Source organism: Peromyscus eremicus, chromosome 2 (genome assembly GCF_949786415.1).
Source record: "Peromyscus eremicus chromosome 2, PerEre_H2_v1, whole genome shotgun sequence".
Taxonomy (NCBI): Eukaryota; Metazoa; Chordata; class Mammalia; order Rodentia; family Cricetidae; genus Peromyscus; species Peromyscus eremicus.
In genome coordinates this window covers 132,398,010-132,416,939 of record NC_081417.1, presented here as the reverse complement: position 1 = coordinate 132,416,939, position 18,930 = coordinate 132,398,010, and the positions used below count along the sequence as shown (strand labels likewise).

Sequence of the window (18,930 nt, the reverse complement as noted above, 5' to 3'; positions counted from 1 at the left end):
ATATATTCATTCATTCATTCATTCATTCATCAAACAAAATCCAGAGAGGGTATTTGTTCAAAGAAACCATTCAATAACAAGCCAAGAGCAGAATCCAGACTAGAAGCCCCAGAAGTGTTCTCAAACTCACAAAGTCCTAGAAGAAGCTGCTGTGTGTCACTGCTGGAGTCACAGGGTCAAGAACATCTGTGCTGGGTGAGTTTGGGCTTTCCCTTCCGGTGTTCTGCCAAAGTGTTCACTGCACACCACTCTCACTGCTGAGTAAGGCGGTGGCTGTAGCAGTGCCTGGCTGCTCCAAGATCAACTGTTGTTCACTGAGACAGATTTCAGGAGGGTCTTCTCAGAAATCACACAACTCGGGCAGGCAGAGGAGAGTCCTCAGCTAACTCCTACGAAGCACAGGCTTGTTGAATCATAGCGATGACAGCACAGCCTAACCACCATGACAAATATCATTTCCCAGCACTGCGTTCTGCATCTCCACTTGGCCCTTTGCCCTGGCTAGCCCCTCTTCCTGGAAAACTGCTTCTCCCAGCTTTCTCACGCCAGGCTCCCTGTAGCCCACAAGCTGGAGCCTTGTAGGCTTCCTCCTTCATGTCTCTCCTAACCATCTTTCTACCAGCTCTCTGCTCACCCTGTGTAGCCATATTCCTTGCCCTCATCTTCTCTGTTTTCTTCATAGCTTGAGCACTACCTGAAGCGTCTTGTTCACGCCTTTCTCTTACTCCTCTCCACCCACTGCTCATCAGTGAGCTCGAAGGTGCAAGGGCTCCGTCTTTGTGTTCATCACTATCACCCCAGCACCTCAACAGTGTCTGGCACACAGCAGGTTCTCTACCAAGTCCACCAAGTGAACACATGAATGTACAAAATGAAAGCGGCCATCCTTTCTCAACAGTTTCCAAAGTCAAAACCAGAGACTTTCCCTCCTATTTCTCTCCCTTTGGTAGTGGGAACTCAGGCTTCAGCAGGATGTAAAAGAGGGAAAGGTACCCTTAGGTTGGTGTTCTCAGTGACAGGAGAAAGAAGGCATAAAGAGGGTCCTGGAACTGAATCCCTTCCCAGATCAATCCCTTTGGAAAGAAAGATGCTGATGAGGCAGGTCTACCTAGACAGCAAGCCTAGAAGGCATCACAGTGCAGAGAATCATGAGATGCTTTAAAACTGGCCTCAGACCCTACATTAACCGTGTAAGTCTCTCTGAGGTTCTGTTTCTTCGTCTATAAAGGAATAGCTGAGAATAGCCAAGGCTGATGGTATCTGTGAGGAAGAGAGCTAACATGTGCACAAGTGCTCTGACAACAGCAATGTATAGCCTGCAACCGGAGTTATTAACAATAAGACCCTGAAGTCTCTGGGGATCTGAACAGGTAACATGTCCCAGGCATACATCTCCATCAGTCCTGTTCTGCAAATGGCTCTCTTGGTCCTACTGAGCCCCGAGCACCAGCTTTGTAGATACTCTGGCCCAGAAGCAGCAGCCCAGGGTTGAACACTGGGCATTTAGAGCTAGTGGCAATGCTCACAAGCAGAAACACACCTGGAATCCCTGGAGAAGGCCACTGTGGAGGCCACAGAGGGCCAGGTACAGTCAGTGGAACCTGAACTGTTGAGCCATAGAAACAAGCCAGGAGCCCTCCACTTCCCACCCAAGGTTTCTAGATCACCAAGGCCCAGAGATAGAAACTTTAGAGGAAGCCAGGTGCACTCTTAGCACTGGGCCCTGGTTTCCTTAGGTCCTTAGGGTGACATCTATACTCCCCTAAAACACAATCTATGTTCTTTCCTCTCCCCTGGGTATCCCTTACCAACTGTGGTGGGAGCTGCACTGCCAATTTCCCATTGACCACACTGTAACACCCCAGACAATGGGGCTCTTGACCAGAAGACAAGTTCATGTTATAGACAATGTCCCCTCCTCTGACCCAGTCACTCCCAAACCACTCCACCCAGTCTTCCCTTGGTGGTAACTTTAATGACAAGTCTTATGCAAAGAGTAACTTTATCCTCTCAAGGGTTCTATGCAAGGTAGCCACTGGTTACTAGTCACAGACAGCTGAGAGCATATGTGGAACTATGCCATAATCTCAGGAAGATACCATGCAGGAGGCAGTCTCTACCATTAAGCAACCTACAGTCAGACAGGGGACAGAGAATCTCATACCACCATCATGAACAGGGTGTCAGAGTTCATTGCAACAAAATAAATGTCCATGGTGGAGCATGTGGGAAGCAGACTGAAGGACTGGGCAAGGACACCTTCTCCATGGGCTCTGCCCTGCATGGGGCATCTGGATTCCGGAAGCATTGCTTATGATGTCATCCGTGTTGGTGGCTGCCTGAGTCAGGAAGGTTTCAGGGAAGCATCACACACCAAGGGCTAAAGAATGGAAGGATTTCAACATTCAGGAGAGGGCCAGTGAGTGAAGAAAAGGAAGAAGGTAGATTGAGCTCAGATGGGGTGTAGAAGGGGCTGGTTGCAGCTTGAGCTGGAGTTTGAAACTCCTGAGACTTCTCGAAGATAAATCCTCCAGAAGCTGCCTAGAGCCTTCAACTGCATTTTAGCTGGTCCTGGGCTGATGATGTCAGCTGACATCTGCCTGTAGATGGTGATGAATATATATAAGCACCAAAGGAGAAGACCAGAGCATCTCACACTCTGGGGACCACTGTCCTCAGAGATGAAACAAGAGAGGGGCTAGAAGGGAAGATGAAGGACCAGGAAACCACACACATACTGAGTTCTGGAAGGATTAAGGAAGAAAAGCTGGAAACTGTTACTTTGGGCAACTCTTGGCAGATATGGCTAGGACCTGTCTACAGGTTTGAGGTTGGGCAGAGCTGGTCTGAAATCCCACAAGTGGGATGACCTCACTTCAATCTTTGCTTTGTTCTGTCTCCAGGGCTCCTCAGCGCTCCTGAGAAAGTCCACTGTTTGGTCCAGAGAGGCCCTCTCAGCAACTTCTTGCCATATGCTCACTAAATTGTCAAACCAGACTCATATCAAAGCCAGTATTCTGCCCCCTGTATTCCCAATGGTTGTCATTCTCATAGCACTTTTCACATATTGACTGATCGCTGGCCTTGCCTCCTCCACCAGACCATGAGACCTGGCTTAGGAACCACATCTGGATTCCACATCAAGTTTGTATAAGGCCAGGCAAGTGACATTCAGGGGGAAGCAGTGTACTTGTGAGACAGGAGTAATAGCTGTCCTGGTGTTGACCCAAGACCAGGAAGTCACAGGCACTGAAATGAATCAGAGGAGCTAGGCTGATTAAATGGGCTAGTAGCCTGTCTAGAGAATGCTACATGGGGACATGGCCTCCGTGACCAGAGCATCAGTTGTTTATGCAGTCAGTTGCTGTTTTCTCATATGAGATCAGCCAAGCTTTATGCACCAGCAAAACACACAGATTTAAGTAAGGCACTGCATTGAGAGCCAAATATAGTATATCTATAGCCAGAATGGGCCTACAGGCTAGTCCTTTATAAATTCTAGACAGCAACTTTGATTCTTGTATCACCAGTACCTAGTGCATCATAGACACTGAATAAATAAATGCTTGCTGATTGGAAAGCAAATGAATGAATGAATGTGAAAGGAAGAACAGATGGATGGGACAGGGGGAGCCGGATGGATGCCCAAGTGTCAAGACCCCAAGCAGTGGGCTGGGAAAGCTCAAGGTGACCCTTCTGCCAAGCTGTCAATGTGAACATTGCATGGTCTTGCTTGTTGGCAGAAGGCAGGATGAAAGATGAGAGCTGTAAATGAGTCAGCCACCAGCTTGTCTGAGGCTATTTCCACCAGAAGTTCTATCTGAAGCCAAGACAGTACTGATCACAAGCTAGTGCTTGACATGCCATGGGTCTGCAGTCCCTTTAAGATCTACCTTATGTCTTCTGGGGGTTTGAATGAGCAATGTACCCCCAGAGGCTCATGTATTTGAATACTTGGTCCCTAGTTGGTGTGCTATTTGGAGAGGTTTAGAAGGTGTGACCTTGCTAGAGGAAGTATGTCACTGGGAGTGGGCTTTGAGAGTATATAGCCTCACCCTATATCCACTTTGCACCCTCTGCTTCTGGCTTGCAGTTAAAGATGTGATCTCTTGGATTCCATGCCTGCTTGCTCCTATGCCTCCCCACCTTGATAGACACATCCCTCTGGAATGGAGCCCAAATAAACCTTTCCTTCTATAAATTGCTTTTGGTCATGATGTTTATGGTAGTTTGAGTGTAAATGGCCCTCATAACCTCATAGAGAGTGGCACTATTAGGAAATGTGGCTTTTTTGGAGTGGGTATGGCCTTGTTGGAGGAAGTGTGTCACTGTGGAGGCATGCTTTGAAGTTTCCTATGCTCAGTATACTGCTCAATACCTCAATCAACTTCTTGTTGCCTACAAGATGTAGGCCTCTCAGCTCCAGCACCATGTCTGCCTGCAGGCTGCCATGCTCCTTATCATGAGGATATTGGACTGAACCGCTAAAATTGTAAACCACCACCTCAATTAATATTTTCCTTTATAAGAACTGCCATGGTCATGGTGTCTCTTCACAGCAATAAAAACCTTAACTAAGACAGAAATTGGTACCAGGGACTGGGGTATTTCTGTGATAGGCCAGACCATGTTTTTGTTTGGAAGAATCTGGACTTTGGTACTTTGGGTTTTGAAAGCAGTGGGATGCTTTAAGCACTGCTTAATAGGCCATACTAGTAGAAACATGGAAGACAGCAGTACTAAGAGTTATTTGAATTGCCAGAAACTCACTCAGGAGGTTTCAGAGAAGAATTTTCGTATGTTGCCTGAGATCATTCTTGTGATATTTGGTGAAGAAAGTGGCTGCCTTTTGCCTTTGTCCAAAGAGTCTTCCTGAGGCTAAAGTGAAGAGTTTTGGATTAATTCTGCTGGCAGAGGAAATCTCAGAACAGTCTACATAGACTCTGTCATGTGGTTACTAGTGTACATGCTTATAAAGATTTATAACAAAAAGGAGCAAATTGAGCAGAGTAAATTACAAAATGTAAATTTTGAGGAGAAAAAGAGTACCAGGAAGTGGAATGGAGCAAAGGTCTGTGTTCAAAGAGTAAATGGATTAAGAAATGGAATAAAGGGAGCAGTGACCTCGGGGCAAGATCCCACCCAGCTAAATTTCCCACTTATGAAAAAGAACTAAAGAAAAGCTTAGAGCCGGAAGTGGTGGTGCACGCCTTTAATCTCAGCATTGGGAAGGCAGAGGCTGGCAGATCTCTGAGTTCGAGGCCAGCCTGGTCTACAGAGCAAGTTTTAGGACCGCCAAGCTTAGGCAGTGAAGGAAACTATGGAAAACAGAAAGCTAGTGAAGATGTAATTGAATAAGGGAGCCATGTTCCAGCCCAGGTCCAGCAGAACATGGCAGCTTCAGCCACGCAGTTCTGGCTTTAGGGTTAAGGATAGAGGAAATGAGTTATGGAATTTGCCTCCACACTTAAAGAAAGCCAGTGAGGCCAGGCATGTGTCAGGGGTGTCCCTGAATGGTGGCCTACTAGAGAGGCCATTGTGTGAAGCTGTGAAGTTGAAACCTAGATTATCTTGGAAAACCCAAGATGTTAGAGATGCCAGAGTTGTGGGATACCTGCTGAGGAAAGCTGCTAACAGGGAGTGGAACCAGCCCAAGAGAAAGAAGTGTGTTGCAGTCAACAAAGCTGAACAGAGTTGGAGAAATGAAGAGTGTTTTGACATCAGACATGGAGATAAAGAGTTTGGAGTTTGTCCAGCTGGTTTTTGGTCTTGCTTTGGTCCAGTGTTTCTTTGCTATGCCCCTTTCCCTCCATTTTGGAATGGTAATACATATCCTATGTCATTATATGTTGGAAGTATGTGGTCTACTTTTTTATTTTTATTTTTATAGGTGATTATAGTTAAAAGATTGCATGAATCTCAGAAGAGACTTTGGACTTTTAAACATTGTTGAGACTATGATAGACTATGGGGATTTATGAAGTTGGACTAAACGCATTTTGCATTATGATATTGTTACAAGTTTATGGGAGCCAGGGAGTGGAATGTGGTAGTTTGAATAAAATTGGCCCCCATAATGTCATAAGGAGTGGCACTGTTAGGAGGTGTGGCTTTGTTGAAGTTGGTATAGCCTTGTTGGAAGAAGTGTGTCACTGTGGGAGCAGGCTATGAGGTCTCCTATGCTCAGGATACTGCCCAGTATCTCAGTCTACTCCTAGCTCCAGCACCACGTCTGCCTGCATGCTGCCCACCATGATGATAATGGACTAAACCTCTGAAACTGTAGGCCACTATCTCAATTAAGTGTTTTCCTTTATAAGAGTTGCCATGATCATGGTGTCTCTTCATGGCAATATAAACCCTAAGACAGTGTTTTATTACAGTAACAGAAAAGTAACTAATACATGCCTCCGATTCTATATATGCTGATGGAAAAGAAGGAACACAGCACCCTTTTGTGGATCCCATGGGGAAAGAAAGAAATCATCCAGACAGGATGCTCTACGGCTCTTGCCAAAAACTCCCTCTCAGTTGCCTCTGAAGCTCCGGGTGGGCATGTGTGAGCCTGGTGTGGGACTGCTCCTCAGCCTACAGGAACATTGCTGGGAGGGAGTGACATCTGAGCCACCCATTTGGAATGCCTAAGGTTGCAAAAGCAAAGTTATTTCAGGTTCAACTGAGTTATAATTTATTTTTCTAACTGATCATTACTGCTGCCGGCTCTATAAATAACCACCTGGGGAGTCTGCTTTTCTGCTCCCAAATCCTCCAAGAGCCTGGCTAGGTTCTCTGTGGTTTCTGGCCTGCCAAGCACACAGCACATTTTTTCTGTGCAGCCCTTCAGGGAATCCTCCTGCAGTGCATGCCAAGGAATCTGCTGAGTTCTACTCAGCTCAGTCCTCCCTTCCTAACCCAGATGCTGGCCTCCAGATGCTGGCCTCCAGACCAATCACCCAGTATTCCTCCCCCACAATAGGAGGCTTCACTCTTTGGTCACAGGTGGTTCCTGAACCAAGATCTTGGCTTCTCTGTTTACTCTGCTTCCATTCACTGCAACCCTCCATGCTCAGAAGACAAGAGCCACTTAACTAAAGCAATCCAGAGGCTGCATCACTTGAGGTCAAGCCTATGGAGAAAGAGTTGGTCTGATAGTGTGGATGGTGTGCTATGAAGAGCCCACACAGCTCCAAGAAGGGAGGCTGTGATTTACACGAAATAAATCTAGGCAATTTAAAGACTATACTTCAGGGGCTGAAGAAGTGAATCAGATGTTAAGATCACTTGCTGCTCTCTCTGAGGATCCAAATCCAATTCCTATCACCAACATCAGGTAGCTCACACCTGCCTGCGACTCCAGTTACAAGGGATCCAATGTTCTCTTCTGGCCTCCCCAGGTACTACACACACATGTGCACATATAGGCAAGCAGGCACATACACATAAATACAATTTTTTTTAAATTAATATCATAAAAAAAAGATACACTTACGTGTGACTCAGCTTAATTCAGTACACACAAAGCCCATTCTTGACTATGTTCTAATTGGCTTGCAGTTCCTCACTCAGGGACCTGGGAAGGATGTGATACTCAGAAAGACTCACTGAGTTCCAAGCATTATTGTATTGCATTTTGACAAGATACCAGTGTGGTTGTTCTTATGTCTGCTCTGTCAATGAGGGGCCTAAGAAAAGAGATTTGCGCAAAGTCACATATAAAGAGGCAAAGAATGAAGTTCAAGCCCATCTTCCCACTGCTCCTCCTGCCTGCCCCTCTACCTAGAAGACCACAAGACCCTCTAAGGCGGTAAGGAACCTTCTGTGTGCTTCCATCACACACTGACTGCCTGAGAACAGCACCTACTAGGCCATATTGGAATCTGCCTCTCCTCCTAGGCCAAGGTTTTGGCCATGAACCTCAGCAGTAAACACCTGAATATTTCTGCATATGCATATATTTATTTATGAATTTTATTTATAATCTATTGCTATAAATTTGATCTGGAGTGGCCCTAAAGGCCTGGTCCCCGCCTATGGCACTATTGGGAGGTTGTGGGACCTTTACCAGGTAAGACCATCAGGGCATGCCCTCAAAAGGCATTGCAGGGTTAGTCTCTTCCTCATCCCTTCTTTGCTTCCTGGCAGCTATGAGGAAGCAGCTCCCCATCATGACATGTACTTTGTTTCAGACCCAAAAGCAATGAAGCCAACAGACTACTGACTGAAATCTCTGAAACCCTGACTTAATACAAGCCTTCCCTCCATACAAGTTGATTTTCTTAGCTATTTTGTCAGTGACAGAAGATGAGCAACACTTAGGATCCACAGAAGCAGCACCAGAGGATGCTGTGTAAACATCTACCCGGGTGTCTGTGTACCTACCTGTCATGTCTTCTTCCTTCCCCATGATGGATCACCTCACCTTTCATGGCCTCCAACAAACTCATTCCACTTGGGAGACTACTAGGCTATGTGTCCATCATCCACCCTTCATCCTTCCCATCTCCAGTGGCATCTTCCCTGTGTTGGGGACTATGCTGGGTACTGGGGACACTGGGTGAACAGGATGGTATGAAATATTGTCAGATGGTGATAACAGCCATAAATAAAACAAAGGAAGGTGGCAAGAAGAAGATACATTGGATCAATGCAGGTCTCTGTGGTCTGCCGGAGAGAAGGCTGTGACACAAAGATCTTATAGGACAGAAGCACTTGTGGAAGAGGAGGCTGCAGAGAAAGTCGGTGTGACTGAACTACAAGTTGTTAGAAGAAGAGTTGAGAACCTGGGGAGACTGGAGCTCAGGTTGGAGGTTCCTACCTCAGTTACGGCTTAGTCCCACTTCTACTGGATGGGTGACTTTGGGGATTAAGACCACCTTCTGCCCAGTATTATTAAAAGTTATAGAAAATAAACATATGAAATACCTCTGGAGCTCAGAAAATACCCAGTCTATAGTCAATATCCACAAATGGTTCCCTGTCACTGGCCTTCCCCAGCATGCAGAAGCTCATGTAAGGCAGACTTAGCCAGATTTCCACAATACTGGCCCAGAGTAGCCAATGCTGTGCTGGTTGATAGAAAGGGTGCAAGGAAAGCATGGTGAACTGGTGGATTAAAAATGGATAATGACTACCAAAACTGAGAGTCTGAATAAATATTAAACATGGGGTCGGTCCATCAAATGGGCTCAGCGAGTAAGGCTTCATGCCAAGTCTGACGACCTAAATTCAATCGCCAGAACCCACGTGGTAGAAGGAGAGAAACTATCCAAGCAAGTGGCCCTCGGACTTCCGTATTTGCTGTCACGTGTGCACTCACGCACACGAGGCACATGTATGCACATGTACACGCATAGAGACATACACATATATACTCACACACTAAATAAATAGATGTAAAATTTTTGGTTTAATTTATGGGATTTTTGAGCATTTTTTTTCAAACTGTGACAGCAGTGTCATATATAATCTGTGAGTCTCCAGCACTTTACACAGCATGGGATCATGCTGCATATTTTCCACTTCAGGTATCTGTCATAGAAGGCTGTAAAACAGAGGCTTCAGTTCTGGGAGAGACACAGCCTAGGTCAGGTCCTCCTGTACCATCAGCAAGTGCCACCCTTGGGGATATTCCTCTCAGGGCTCTGTTGTCTCATTCATTTCAAACTGACAGGCCTACCCTACAGCAGCGATGAGAAGAATGGAGTAAATGATATAAAATGCCTGAGAAAAGTTTATGTCCAGTGCCACTGCCTTAACCAGCCCCTACTGTCAGGGACTTGGCTGCTTCCGCTGTATTTATATAAGCACTTGTACAAGGAAAACCCGTCTGCCTAAATCCTTTCCACACAAACATCATTATTTCTTTGATTTTTCCCCCTAGTACTAAGAATTGAACATAGGCCTTGGGCATGTCAGGCAAGCATTCTGTCACTGAGCCCAGCCCTTTAAAATACAATTATTTTCTTAAAATAAAACACTACATCTGACTTTGCCAACCCAAAAGGGACAGGATATTTTTAAGGCTTTTAACACACATAGCCAAACAGTCATGTGCAAATGGCTGTAAGCCCACTTCCCCAACCTCTGTCTATGGTTGAGCTCTAACCTCTTAAGGGTCTTGGCCAATTTGTTAGGGAAAGCATGGCATCTCTTTGCTTTGATTTTACTTTTCTTTAATTGCCAGGGTCTTGGAAAAGGTCTTCATCTGTCTTATTTCTCTTATGAATTACATATTTTATGAATTTGTGTCTTAAAAGGAATCTCTCAAGTTATGCTTCATAGGGAGAAGACACTTGCAGGTGACCTGGCTTACCTCTCCTATGGCACACCTTAAACACACAACATCATCAGTGGACTCCAAATGAAATCCCTACCACTTGGCTGGGTCAGCAAGACCATACACTCATGTACCAGGGAGCTGCCATCCCTTCACTTTGTAGAAAGTTGAGCTCAAAAGGCTCTGAGGTCCTTTCTTACACTGAGACCACAGAACTCTGGCTTAGACCCAAGCAAGCCAACTTCATATAAAAGGAGTCCATGAATAGATTCATAGCTGATGAGGTGATCTTCCCACCTCAGCAGCCCTCATGTTTTTCCCAGGGTGGATTTGATCCTAAACATCTCACAGCTTCTACAAAAAGATGCCCAAGCTAAGTAAGAAAGAAACATTGAGGCTGGGGAGAGAATCACTAAAGGCAGAGACGGCCAGACTCCTGAAACTCACTGGTCTGTCAGCCTAGCCTACTTGCTGAGTTCTAGGGCAGAGAGAGTGTCAAAGGGTGGGAGTGGATAGCAACTAAGGAGTGACATCCAAGATTGTCTTCTGGCCTCTGCATATCTGCATACACACACACACACACACACACACACACACACACACACACACACACACAAAGAAGGAAAATGAAGCTGACTTGGCATCCCTCCTGAAGCCAGAACATGACATGTGGTAAGGGAAATTCCTTTAATCTTCCATTTGCCAACTCAGAAGACCTTAAAGGGCCACAGACCAAATCCTGTTTCCAAGTCGATGCAACTCAAAAACTGGTATGGTCAGTGACTGCTCCCCTCAGGGGTATCTGTCTTGTTTTCTTCGCTGCTTTGCACTTGGCTTTGGTACAGGATTCAGCACCCAACCCCCCTTAGCCTTACCTACTCTGTGTACATAGAGATTTTCTCCTGAGCCTTACTAGGACCTGGAAAATGGATACTCTAGTTTGCAGCAATCTAACTCCTGAGCCCAGACTTGCTCACCCTCATCTTGTGAATAAGGAAATTGATCTTTGGCTAGAAACATATTCAAGTGTGTAACTCCTTCTGTCAGTAGTGTGCACAGGCAACCTTCCAGATTTTCACACACAGGATATTTTCCCTAACATTCCCCACATTTTGGCTGTTCCCATTGGAATTTCTGACTGGGCTAGGCTGCCAGAGGAGTAAAAGCTGTTGGAAAGAGAATGTTCACACCTCAAACTATCCTTCATGGGAAGAAGTCACTTGCAGGTGACCTGGCTACCTCCCCTGTGGCACACCTTTAGCACCCAGAACTGACAGAGCAGGGAAACTGGCAACCAAAACAAAGCACAAGGAACATCTTCAGCAGAAAGTGGGATCCAATGGAGGTAGAGGTGGGCGTTTGGCAACGTAAGGAAGACCACAAAGGAAGAGGGAGGAGAGAGGCCTTCCTACCAGCCCTTAGAGGACAGGCTCCGTGGGGTGGGGACTACATGGCACGCAGATCTTGCTGTTCTGCATGAGACCCTCAGCTGCAGGCACACTAGTGACACCGAAGAAACTTATACCATTCTCAGTCTGAGGGTCTACAGAGTCACTTTGCTACTTGCCTGAACAGTCTACCTCAGTTCCTCCCAAAGGGCTGGGAAAACCTATACATACTACATGGAGCTAAGAAATGGGTTTGCAAGGCCAGGTTGCCCTACTCCAAGGGTATATGATGTAACCAAGGAGATGACACTTTACGAGGTTGGCAATACAGAAAATGAGGAGTCAAAAGAAAGCCCATCTGTGCGTGCTACCAGAGGCTGGGAAGCAGCTGGTTTGTTCAGAAGGCGATATAAATGGATTAACTTTAACCTCAAGTGGTGAGGAAATTTATGCAGATGGCTAGAAAGGGAGCAACTACCTGGGGAGCCCTGAGAGAGCAGGAGGAGGGCTCAGAGTCCCTCACAGACTGCTACATTGCTGGCTGGAGAGGAGAGCTTGAGAGTGAGGCAGGAGCCCAGAGCATTGGCTGGGGAAGAAGAAAGACAGATTTCAGAGAGGTCTGAATCCCACACAGAGACTTTGGGCTCTATCTAATAAGCAGAAGGGAGCAGTTGGAAACTTGTGAACAGCGGATTAACATAATTAAAGGGAGCTCCTAAAGACTTCAGTTTTCTGTGGAGACGCAGGTGAGACAGAGGTAAGAACACTAGCACCTTTTAGAGAGCCCATGTTGGCAATCACAAAGCTTGGACAAAGACATCAGACCTACTCCAGAGAACCAGATCTGGAAGCCACCACAAAGCCAGTATCCATAGGGCTTGGAGATGAATTCCCTAGGATTAAGGATGACTGGGATGGGGAATTTCTGAACTTTGAAACTTTGTAGCTCAAAGGTGGATGTAGCCATGGGGTCATAAAGACACAGGTTGGTGCCCTGGAAGGAAGAATTCAGAGCAAGCAGTTGGAGGAGTTTGCTAACTTTCAAAGGGCAGAAGTGGGGCTGGAGAGATGGCTCAGTGGTTAGGATCATTTGCTGTCCCACATGGAGACTCACAACAGTCTATAACACCAGTTCAGAGGATCCACTGCCTTCTTCTGATCCCCAGGAACACTAAGCACATATATGGTGTACAGACATATGCAGGCAAAGAGAGAGGAGGAGGATCCAAAAGGCAGGCGCTTACTGGAAGACAGAGGAAATGGATGGTGCTTCCCAAGTGTTTAGAAACTAACTCTAGCAAAGTTTTAGCCAACATCAGTGAAACAGCTGTCTGTCTCCACAACCAATTAGTCTCCCTCCTGCCTTCCTTGTTCTCCCTTCTCCCTAATAGCTTACCAGACTATAGGTTCAGAGACTAGGAGAGGAATACCCAGAAGCACAGAATTCTGGTACTTTCTTCTACTGAAGTGCTATATGTCAAACTTGCTTACTTTCACACATAAGCACAACCTTCCATGTGTATGTTCAAGGCCTTGCTCTTTCCTTCCCCTCTGTCCTCTGCTAGGTCCTCCTCCGGCTCTCACAGCCACTGCTGACTTACCAGTGCGATCCTTCTCCTCCCATCTCTTCCTGACTGTCAGCATCCCCACCCTGATTTCTTTAGGAATGCTGGGGAGTCCCAGAGAGAACCACAGAATGAACAAGTCAGGGGAATCACAGATTCCCAGAAAGACTGGTAGCTTGCTGTGGAAAGGGCCCCAAAGGGCAAGTCAAGGAGGCTTGAGTTTTAGAAGCTAGCCAAGGGATCAGAAAAAGGTGGTCTGTCGCTGTGATAGACAGCCCCTCATTATGCTGCTCCATGGAGATTTGATTTCTCCCTCTGCAGGCACCAAGTGAAGAGAAGCAGGCTCCCTTTCAGAGCCAGTAGCCCCAAGTTCAGCACTTACAGCTTCAGCTACACTGGATGGCAGAGGAGGGAAGGAAACATGAATGGAAATGAGGAGGAGGAGAAAGAAAAGGCAGTGCTTAGGGTGGAGTGGATATGAGCATGTAAAAGGCAACCCCCTCCAGTTCCTGGAAAACGAGATGAGTCAGGCAGAAGAGCAGCTCACAGGTGCCCCTCCTCTGCCTGCCACACGGATTCCCAGACAGAACCGGCTGTGCACCTGTCACTCAGCCGCAACTGTCATTAGACACTGCTCCACAGCAAGGAAACTGGAGGGTCATGTCTGTTTCTGTTGGGGAGCAAAGGAAGCTGGGCAAGGTGGGAGGGTGACTGCAGGGGCACGGGGCCAGAGAGTGAAAAGGCAAAAGCAAAGGACAGTAGTAATAACATAGCAGGAGTTACTGTGGATCACTCAATCTATGCAGCTTGGTGTCTGTTGATATTTCTGGTTTCCTAGACAACCCTGCCTAAACCAGACAGAAATCAAAACCCCTTTTGAAAGACTAATACAGGCGTTGGGAATGCAGCACAAAAGAACAGGCAAGGAGGGGAGGTATCATTGACTTCCTGCTTTGGGGAATCAGGATAAGCTGGGAAATGAAGTTCTTCTCTGATGGAAGCTGCACCCTCACTGGGATCTGTGCTCCCCCATAATTTTGCATGTGTACTCAAGGGAATGACTGCACTTCTTGCTCACCAATGGAGGTGTGAGCTGGCTGGGTGCACAAGTTTGTCAGAATTGGCCTAAATGTGTACTTCAAGTTCTTTTCATTTCATGATATGTAAATTTACTCAATATTTCTGGCCTTCCCAATTAATTTGGATATGTGATCATGAACATGACATATAATTTGTAGTCTGGAGTCCCTTATATATAGAACTGAGGTGAAGAAACTGGCTTCTTAGCCCAATTCACTGGCCTTCAAGTTTATAATTTTAAGTCTGAGTTCATGAGGAAATGGACAGAAACAATCAGATTCCAAAAACTGTAGTCTTTGATAATAGCTAAAATGAACTTCCAGTTTATGAACTTCTGAAAACTGCCCCAAATCATCCATTCCAGACCCAGACTGGGGTTAGGTCAAGATGCCATTGGATGCCTTCCACAGCTCTGGCTTTACATTTTCCCCTGCTCTGAGAACTGCCCAGCCTTCGGGCTCCCCAAGCTCTTCACTTGAGAGCCCTACCTCCCAGTCTGAGGATTGCAGAAAACAGTTCTTTCTCCTTTGTTCCAATTTCCCCATGGCTCTAGGAGTAGGTTCTTAAGAAAGGAGAGAGTTTACATTTAGGTACGTGCCATAGCCTGGATAGCTGGAGGATTGCAGAAACTTGGACACTCAATTCTCCATATCACTTTCTTTTTTAAAAAAATTTTAATGATTTGTTTATTTTTATTTTATGTACACTGGTATTCTGCCTGCATGCATGTGTGTGTGAGGGTGTCAAATCCCCTAGAACTAGAGTTACAGACAGTTGTGAACTGCCATGTGGATGCTGAGAATTGAACCCAGGTCCTCTGGAAGAGCAGCCAGTGCTCTTAACCCCTGAGCCATCTCTCCAGCCCCTCCATCACATGTCTTACAAGAAGAAAACAAAGATCCAAAACACCAGCAGGACTTTTCATCATGCTTTAAATGTCCCCAGAGAAAGGGAGCATGATGCAGCCTGAAGCTTCAGAGAGGTGCTCTGATTGCCTCATACAGATGTCTCTTATGACGTCATATGCAAAGGCCAGCACCATCATGCACAGGTGGACAACCCACTAACTCCATTGTCTTCTTACAGGGACTAGATACATGAGGAGAACTTTGGATGCCCACAGTAGAGCGATATTCACTGTGTCTCAATAGCGGTTACCTGGTGACAGGCACAAATAGCAGGCCCTTTGACAGATTCTGGACAAGACTAAGGAGCATGGGGCCCAGATGTCAAACTGCTGTAGCAGTAAAGGAGATGAAGACTCAGCAATGGATTCTCATCCAAGAGTTCATGCTTCAGCACCAGCTGCCTCTGACATTTGGCCCAGCCCACTCAACCATGTTGTAATAAGCCTCTTGCCTGCACAGACCTACTAACCCTGAGACCCCAGAGAAGTTTGGCGGAGGTTAACTTGAACCCTGTGCTTCTTGCCAGGATTTGAGGCTGGAATGGCCAAAGAAGAGAGACATCATAAAAAGCACAAATTATCCAATCACTGGACTTGGCTCCTTAAGAGTTAATGAATAGCTTTTCAATGTAGATATTTGGGTAAAATATTTTTTAGTCTACTCTCTGCACCCTCACTCACCTCTTTGGTGCTGTTTTTTACTCAGAATCACAACAGCATCTGGAACTAAACAAAAATTGGGACAGCAGTGGGTTGTAATTACAGGGCCAGAGAGACCTGAACTACCAATGGACACCATGAGTGACCTCTAGTCACCTGCCAGTCCTCCCTCAGATGCAGTTAGCATCTTTACTAGCTTTGTATGGGTAGCTTAGGTTGGACCTCCAAGCCCTGAGACATACAGAAGGGCACCCATGCCCTCATCCAGTCTTCTCTTGAGATGCTCTGAAGAGCTGCCAGCCTAGAAGATATGGGAGAGAGACACAGAGAAGTCTGGCTGTAGCATTATCATAAACTCTGAGTGTCTTTAAAGAAGGGCTGCTCAGAGCTGCATCTCTCCTAGAAGTGACTTGTGGGGAGCATATGGATTGTGCTGCAAAGGTGAGAATGATTTGGAGGCAAGGTAAGAAATGAGAGGGAACTCCAAATGAATCCAGTTTGTAACTAGGCTGGAGCAGCAGCATGTTTCAAAAGTTTTTCAGGGAGTAAAAATGAAAAGTGGCAACCATGCCAAGGAGGGCTGAGAGCAGCAGCTCTTCCTGGACTACTCCAAGTCACTGCCATATGTTCATTATACATGACTCAGGATTTGACCAAGTCAGTCAGTATAGGAAATAATACAGACTTTGAGCTCACAGACAGCCCCGAAAGAGTTGACAAGTAGGACACAGAGCATAGCTCAGTGGTAGAGCATGTGCCTAACACACTCGAGATCCTAGGTCTAGTCCCCAGAACTGCAAAATGAATGCATGGGGTTGACAAGTAAGCTAACAAGGTTTTGATGGTTACAAGGGCATCCAGGTTTGGTCCTCTGTGCTTTCTCTCCTCACTCCTAGGACCATAGCTGGCAACTGGGTCCCATGGTCCACAGTCAAAATAGAGAGATACAGGAATTAGGCAGTTCAACCTCCAGCCCAGGTAGACCCCAGCCCAACTGTCCAGAAACCTTGAGTATCATTTACACTGGTCATTCTCAAAGTGTGGGGTGCAGCTGCCTTGGACTGAGTGAGTTGGAATGGCCCTGCCTTCAGGATGGATCCAGGTTCCAGGCCCTCTGCCCAGCCAGTACCCCTCAGAGGCAGCCCAAGATGGGGTTCCATGGTGGAAACCACTGACTATAAGAGCCAAAGACTTTGTCTTGAGCCAGAGAAGAAAGCCGATTGGTCTATAGCAGCATGCTTGCTAAAGCTTCACCATGGATATGGCTGAGCTCAGCAGGAACTATGGTGTTAAGACCCACAACCAGCAAGCTTCTCTGGGATCAAAAGTCAAGTAGATTCAGAAAGAGGGCTCCCTCACCCCATGTGTGTTATTCCGTGTGTGTGTGTGTGTGTGTGTGTGTGTGTGTGTGTGTGTGTGTGTGTTATTTAGTTCATGTCAGTACCTGTGTGTGGGTATGTGCACATGCATGCAGGTGCCCTTGGAGGCCAGAGGAATCAGATCTCACTGGAGTTGGAGTTACAGATGGTTGTGAGCTGTGCAGCATGAGTGCTGGGAACTGAACTCAGGCCCTTTGCAAAAGCAGTACAGGCTCTCAGCCCCTCCATCCTACTTCCTTTCTCTTATCCCCTCTGCTTCCTTCTCCAAGTCAACCCACTCTTGGTATGGTTTCTGTTGACTTTAGCTGACCCCTGGTGTGCTGGACAACCTCTCCAAGGAATATTTTAGGCTCACCAGGCACCCCAAAATGGTAGGAACTAGTCACTACCAGCAACACATCACCCTGGCACAGTCAGCAGTACCGGAGCACAGGAGTGTCTAGCAAGCTCAAGGTCATCTGCATATCACCGAGAAAGCTGGAACAATATCCAGCATCCCAGCTCACCATGCTCATCCCACTCTAGTCTTTGGCTGCATCTCAAAGGCACTAAATGTCAGGATACTCATAGCAAAAAGAGCAACTGCTGAGTGCTGCGGGAACAATAGGCAAAGCCAACTTCTTTAGAGTTTACAAACCACATTGTTCTCTCAACCATGCAGCATCTTACCACCATGGTAATGAAGAGCCAGTGCTAATCTTTCCAATCAATCTTCATGTGACTACTATACACCTTCCCTCCCACAGAGGGGACATTGCAGGGATTCCAAGGAGAGAGCCTCCTGCACCAGGGCCAGCTTCTGTGGCTGGTGTTCACACAAGTCTTCCAGGGACTGATATGAGAAGAGGACGATCTTGTCCTGCCTAGATTCTTTCTCCCAAGCCTTCATGTACTCTACAGTAGGGGTAAGCCAGCTTTTCCTGTGAGGGACCAAGAAGCAAATGCTACAAGCTTGACAGGGATGCATGAGGTCTCTACTATATATTCTTCTTCGATTGGTTTTTCAACCCTTTGAAAATGTAAGCCGCATTCTTAGCTTGAGGGGTTATATAAAAACAGATAGCAGGTTTCTTTGGCACTCTGGCAACTCCATTTTATAGACCCTGGCTCACAGGGAGAAGGAACTTCTTGTGCTGGTCCCCACTGAGCAGTCCCCCCACATCCCTTCCTGAGGTGATGCCTTCCACCGAGGTTCCTGACATGCCCATGAGGACAGAGATTGGACCTGATTCATCAGTCATTTTATCTCCAGAAGCTGACACAGTGCCTCTAACAGAGTAAACATTCCTTAAATATTTATTAAATAAATGTATAAATGGATGACTCAAAGCATTCAAAAATCTCTTCAGAGTCTAAAATCCCATTGCATCCCACTATCTACCTCACACAGCTATAATTGATGTCAGAATCAATAGGACTTTTGAACTTAATAAAAGAAAGTTATTTATTTATTAATAAAGGCAAGTAATGAGATGTAAGGTAATAGGCAGGAAGTTATTCTCCTTGGGGAGACAGCCTCAGTACAGACTAGAAGACGGGCATAACCAGATGATTGACAAAGAAGATGTGAGTATGGTTAGGGGAAGGATGGATAGAGCCAGACAGTCTGGGTTAGTGTCTACACACATGTGCATGTACACACAGGTACACAGGTACACATTCACATATACACATG

The 18,930-nt window shown here is 46.3% G+C and overlaps 2 long non-coding RNA genes across 3 annotated transcripts in view; one reads left to right on the top strand and one right to left on the bottom strand.

Annotated features, from left to right (window-relative positions):
• LOC131903982 (uncharacterized) overlaps positions 1-18,930 on the bottom strand; it is a 143,042-nt gene that overhangs the window by 2,492 nt on the left and 121,620 nt on the right. Inside the window, exon 1 of one of the 2 annotated variants that reach the window (XR_009377644.1) lies at positions 2,165-2,276. The exons of the other annotated variant lie outside the window; for it this stretch is intronic. This is a non-coding gene — a long non-coding RNA (uncharacterized LOC131903982). Of the gene's footprint in view, positions 1-2,164; positions 2,277-18,930 lie in introns of those variants that run through there. 2 annotated transcript variants of the gene reach the window in all.
• Positions 2,331-3,029, top strand: LOC131903984 (uncharacterized). Its single transcript, XR_009377646.1, has 2 exons — positions 2,331-2,441; positions 2,904-3,029. It is a non-coding gene; the product is annotated as an uncharacterized LOC131903984 (long non-coding RNA).